The following is a 6,133-nucleotide window of genomic DNA, read 5'->3' on the forward strand; positions in this document are numbered from 1 at the left end:
ATCCAAACCAAGTCCCCGGGTTGGTAAGGATGTGGTTCCACCGTCTCTGTTCCAGTATAGGCAGTTTGGATCCCTTCTTTTTAAGACAGACTGTAATGCCTGCAGTGACTGGGGTATAGACTGATCAGTCATTTCTGCTAGGGCAACCTCCTGTAACCTAGGACAGAGCTCCCAAACATTATTTTAAATGGGGTCACCTTGTTTATTACATCGTGCCCTGAGAGTAAAAGGAAGGAGATTTTCTATCCACCGCCAGCCTCCAGAATTAACTTTGTCAAGGTCTTTTCAAGAGTCTGGTTCATTCTCCTTGCTCAGAGCTCTGGGGCCAGTAGGCACACTGTAGTTTCCAGTTAGTGCCTGTGGCCTCGGCCATCTGTAGTGCCTTGGTGAATGCAATCAGCTTTGCTTTTCCACCGAGATCCTATGTGGCAGGGCTGACATCCAGAGTCTCTGCCCAGGAGAAACCATTGCAGCCCCCGCATACCTCTTTTCCACTGACCATGTAACTACTCCCTTCTGTGAACAGAGTCATTTCCGCATCCGGGAGGGGAGTGTCTCTGAGATCCGGCCTTATTCCTGTGACTTGGGTTAAGACCTCCCCACAGTCGTGTGGTCAGCTAGCTCTTCTGGCAGAAGTGTGGCTGGATTTAGCACTGCTGGGGGTCAGAAGGCCACTTTTGGTTCATTGAGGAGAAGGGCCTGATACCCCGTTACCCGGGCGTTCGTCATCCATCGGTCTGGTGGAGTCCGGAGAAGGCCCTTGATAACGTGGGTGGTGGTCAATATGAGATTTTGACCCAGAGTCAATTTGCATGCATCCTTGACTAGGAGGGCCATGGCAGCAATTATGCAGAAGCAAAGGGGGAACCCAGCTGCTACTGGATCTAGTTTCTTGCTAAGATAGACCACTGGCCTTCACCATACCCTAGAGTCTGAGTCAAAACTTCTTTAGTCAGCCCTGCCTTCACATACAAGTGGAAGGGCTTGGTAACATCTGGGATGACCAATGCTGGGGCACACAGTAAGGCTCTTTGTCATTCCCGAAATGCTCCTTCTGCCTCAGCTGTCCACACTCTACCATAGTGAGTCCTCCCTTAGCCAGTTCGTAGAGAGGTTGTGCCATCTCCGTGAAGGTAGCATCCACAGCCTGCAGTAGCCCACCGTCCCAAGAAATTCCCTCTTGGAGATCAAAGCAAAAGCAACCGGTATTCCCTGGCAGTCTTCCATCCAAGTACTAACCAGGCCCGACCCTTCTTAGCTTCCAAGATCAGACGAGATCTGGCGCCTTCAGGGTGGTATGGCTGTAGACAATCATAAGGTTCTTACCCGATATTCTCAGATGAGTGTACGTGACACCCTATATAACATGGAACCGTCCTCCCCTTGCTGGAGGAAGCTGAACTTTCTCATACCCTACTGTTACCTTAATTTGTCCAGGCTTGGTTAGCTACCATATCTCTCTCGTTCATAGTTACATTGGCCCCCGGCCTTCTTGGGCTACTGATGCCTTGTGGTCATACCCATTCTGTACAAAGGAGGAGGTAGTGGAGGGTTTCTAAGTGCTTGGAACAGAATGATGTTTCAGACAGATGGACATGTTGTTCAAAGATGCAGAGGCTGCAGAGAGCCAGCATATTCAGAAACGTGCCAGCAGCTGCACGTGTATCAATCGGGTCAGGTCCCTGGCAGCCTCCGATGGCCAAGATTTGAAGCCTTGACTCGCGAGCTCCTCCCATAGGCCCTTGTGTGACCCATTGAGTCCAGACATCAGAGAAGAGGGACGAGCAGCTCACGGAGTTTCAGAGAGTTTTCTTCCTCTTGGAAGATGGCTTCCTAGACTCAAAGTGGACCCTCAGGCTCTCGTTTTTCTAGGGCTGAGAGCCAACACAGAGGTGCTAAGCAGAGTCCAAATTCATTGCATAGAATTTCCCCTGTTCCATCTCCCAGATTCTGGGTGGAGGAGCCCAGAGAGAACAGCTGTGATCTGCTCTGCCATTGGAGCAGGGCTGTCCCTGGATGCTGTCCTGCTCGTGTCCCTCGTGGGAACTTAGGAGCGTCTTATTTAAGGTCTGTCTGTATAAACCCTGGACTGGGCTACTCCACGGAGTAGATGACCGTTATGCCATATGAAGCCCTGCAAGATTTAGGGTGCAGTCCATTCAGACTCCATAGTGGAAGCGGTGGAGCCATAGAGATACATTCACACAGTCAGGCATTTTCCAGATTCAAACAGGTTGGACATCCTCCCCTTTTGGTATCCCTGGCTAATGGGAGGTGATCAGTCTCCCCTTCCATTCTTTTACGAATGGATTTAGCTCTGACAGTGGCCTTAGGGCTGTTTATCTCTCTTTTACATATCTCCTACTTTTTACATACAGAGTTGCTTTTCTCATTTCCATCAGTCTTAATTACACTTAACAGAATTTTGTACTCTTAGAAATACCTTAACCTCTACTTAAGACTAAATATAAACCAATGGTGAGTTGTTACAACAGAATTCTTTAGATGGCAAATTTATCAATAAGTTAAGCACAGAATGTGTTCACCAGCAGATTTCAAAAGTACAAACCCAGTTCCAGCAAACAGCGCCCTAGCATTTCATCCCATTTGGTTAGGATCTAGATGTCCAACAAATTTAACTCCATTTGTCATTCAAGCAACCCTTCACAGTTTCAGGTTATCAAAGACTTCGGAAGCCACTTTAACAATTACTCATTAAACCCGTGAAACAGACAGTTAACCATCAGCCCAGCCATCCCTTCGCCAACAGACCTCATGTTCCACCTGGGCCCATTCCACTTCAGATGCCATGCTTTCCGTGCCAGCAAGGGGGAGGGGCCAGGCAGTCCACGTCGGGCCAGAGAAGGCAAGGAATTCCCCGAAACAAAAGAAGTTTCGGCAGCTGCTTGGGAATATTCCTTAAAGTCTCTGTCTCGAGGTTGGTTCATCCCACAGTACCAGTTCTGCTTACCAAAAGTGGCCCACTAGGCACTTATTTTCCATGCCCGGCTCTAATGAGCATCAGCATTGGACACCTTAACCCGGCATTTGACTAACTCCAGGTAGCTCGTTATAGCCCTTAACACACAAAATGAGTGAGGGAGAAGCCACACATCTATTATGAGGAACAGAGAGATGAAAGCTAGCGTCCCCTTACTCTCTGCTTGCCACATTCCTTCAACCATAACAAAACACAATAGACAACAAAAAACTAAAAACAAACAAATAACCACAACCCCAGTGGCCCTCGTCCAGAGCCTGCTGCTGGGGGGGGGGACTTCCTTTCCTGAGCTCCATGAGCTTTTTCATATTCTCCTATTATCTTGTTATTTACCTTTCTATTTGTTGTTCCTTTAGAGTTTCTATAACCTTTAAATGGTTTATTGAAATGTATACTTTAAAAGTATGAATTGTGTCCAATCAAGTTCTGGACATTTTCACCATCCTAAATGAAACCCCATTCAAACATTGGTCACTCCCATCTCTTGGAAACCTATCTTAAGTAACTATTAATTTACTTTCTTTTCCTATAGATCTGAGTTTTCTGGACATTTCACATATAAACAGGATCATACATGTAGTCTTTTATCACTGGCTTCTTTAATTTGGCCTAATGTTTTCAAGGGTCATCGATATTATAGCATATATCAGTTGCCTTATAGAGTACAATATAGGTTTCTGATACTTTTAAAATTTTGTATATTGTATGAGGTAGAAGTTTAACTTCATCCTTTAAAACAGGTGCTTACTGCTATAATTTCCCTTTAAGTACTGTTTTAATGGCATTCCATAACTTTGGTGTGTTGTTTTTGTTTTTGTATAGCTCAATGGATTTCCTAATCGGATTTTTCTCTTTGTCCTCCTGACCAAATTTATGGAGTGCATTGATTTCTATGCACTTTTTAATTTACCCAGAGCTTGCCACTGGGGGGGCTATCTTTATCCCCAACAGTCTAAGGGGACTTGAACCCCTCAACTGTCAAGGGGAGAGCAGGGTACTCGAACCCCCCCAACGGCGCAGGGGGACTCGAACCCCCCCGACGGCGCAGGGGGACTCGAACCCCCCAACCGCCCAGGGGGACTCGAACCCCCGACCGCGCAGGGGGACTCGAACCCCCCGACCGCCCAGGGGGACTAGAACCCCCTGTCGATCTATCAGCAGAGGGATGGGGCGTCCCCGCATCCACTCCAGCCCTGGGGAGCATGGCTGCGTCCAGCTTCTACCCGGTGGGCTATACCCTGGAGCTCCAACCAGACAGACGGATAGGATCCCAATACCTCGGAACCCAATACTTCGAAACCCAATACCTCGAAACCCAATACCTCAGATCCCAATACCTCTAAACCCAATACCTCGAAAAGCAATACCTTGAAACCCAATACCTCCAGAGGCTTTTCCTAAAAATTCTGATGCTGGCTCAGTTCTCGTCGTTTGATCCTGGACGAGCCTCCAAATGTTAGGGTCCGTGATCAAAGGAACGAGACTGATACAAAGCGAAGGTCAAGCAAAACTTTATTTCGCGCCAAGCATCAGGAATCAAACAACCAGTCAGAGCTACCTCTTACGAAAAGGCGGTGACGATGAACTCAACAAGGTCACTTCCAAGAAGGCCACTCTGGACGAGGCCGCTCTAGATGACGCTGCTGCTCCGCAGATGAGGCCGCTCCATGATTGGAGCCGTTCCCAAGAAGAGGCCGCTCCCAAGACAAGGCCACTGCTCAATGAAGTTGCTCCCCAGACAAGGTCGCTCCCAAGAAGAGGCTGTTCTGGACAAGACCATTTCCTGGATGAGGCCACTCCCAATGACGAAGAAGCAACAATGACAAGGAGGACAACCCAGATGACACAGACTCTGCTCCCCACGATGCTACTCTGACCAGGCTTCCACCCGGAGGAAGCCACCACTGCGGACAAGGCCACTTGTGGTTCGGGGTGGCGAGGCATTTTGCAGCGAGGCTGCTGGTGTCTAGGGGCCGTTGGCATCTCAGGGCTGCTCACGCCTCCAGACCGCTGGCATCTAGGGGCTGCAGGTGTCAGGACCGACTGCTGGCATCTAGGGTCTGTAGGCATCAGGACCGCAGGCGTGGAGGGACCGCCGACAACTGGACCGCAGATGTCTCAGGACCGCAGGCGTCGAGGGACCGCCGACAACTGGACCGCAGATGTCTCAGGACCGCAGGCGTCGAGGGACCGCTGACAACTGGACTGTTGGGCCGCCGCTGGAGGCTGGAGGCTGCAGGCGGCGGCGCTCGGGGCCGCCGCCGGAGGCTGCAGGCGGCGGCGCGCGGGGCCGCCACTGGAGGCTGGAAGCTGCAGGCGGCGGCGGCGCTCGGGGCCGCCACCGGAGGCTGGAGGCGGCGGCGCTCGGGGCCGCCGCCGGAGGCTGCTGGCGGCGGCGCTCGGGGCCGCCGCCGGAGGCTGGAAGCTGCAGGCGGCGGCGCTCGGGGCCGCCGCCGGAGGATGGAAGCTGCAGGCGGCGGCGCTCGGGGCCGCCGCCGGAGGATGGAAGCTGCAGGCGGCAGCGCTCGGGGCCGCCGCCGGAGGATGGAAGCTGCAGGCGGCGGCGCTCGGGGCCGCCGGAGGCTGGAGGCTGGACCGCCAAACGCCGTTATAGCTCTTACAAGAGCTGTTACAGCTCTTCTATACACCGTTGACTCCCCTGCTCTTCTGCGACTTCCACCGCTCTCCGCTCCACTTCACCGCTCTCCGCCGACTTCACCGCCTTCTGCGGACTTCCACCGCTCTCCGCCGACTTCCACCGCTCTCCGCCGACTTCACCGCTCTCCGCGGACTTCACCGCTCTCCGCCGACTCCATCCCTCCTGTAGCAGCCGCTGCTCTCCTGCAGCAGCCCCCGGCCCTCCTGCAGCAGCCCCGGCTCTCCTGCAGGAGCCCCGGCTCTCCTGCAGCAGCCCCCCTTGGCAGCCTGGCAGAGCAACCTTTATGGGGGTGGTTGAGCCCCGCCCCTACACAGGTGGCCAATTGAATTTCAACCTTCCCAGTGGATATACATACGGCCTACTGATTGGATGACTCCACTCAGTCTGCCCCACCCTTACACAGGTGTCTCTTCTCAGAAAACTGGTTTTGAAGACCAGCATCTGGGGCTTTTCTGAGGCACCAAAAGAACCTC

The 6,133-nt window shown here is 52.2% G+C and overlaps 1 pseudogene; it reads right to left on the reverse strand.

The window, feature by feature from the left end:
- Positions 1-1,190: 1,190 nt before the first annotated feature.
- Positions 1,191-1,309, reverse strand: LOC122905573 (annotated as a pseudogene).
- Between the last annotated feature and the right edge of the window lie 4,824 nt (positions 1,310-6,133).

Source organism: Neovison vison, chromosome 4 (genome assembly GCF_020171115.1).
Source record: "Neovison vison isolate M4711 chromosome 4, ASM_NN_V1, whole genome shotgun sequence".
Taxonomy (NCBI): Eukaryota; Metazoa; Chordata; class Mammalia; order Carnivora; family Mustelidae; genus Neogale; species Neogale vison.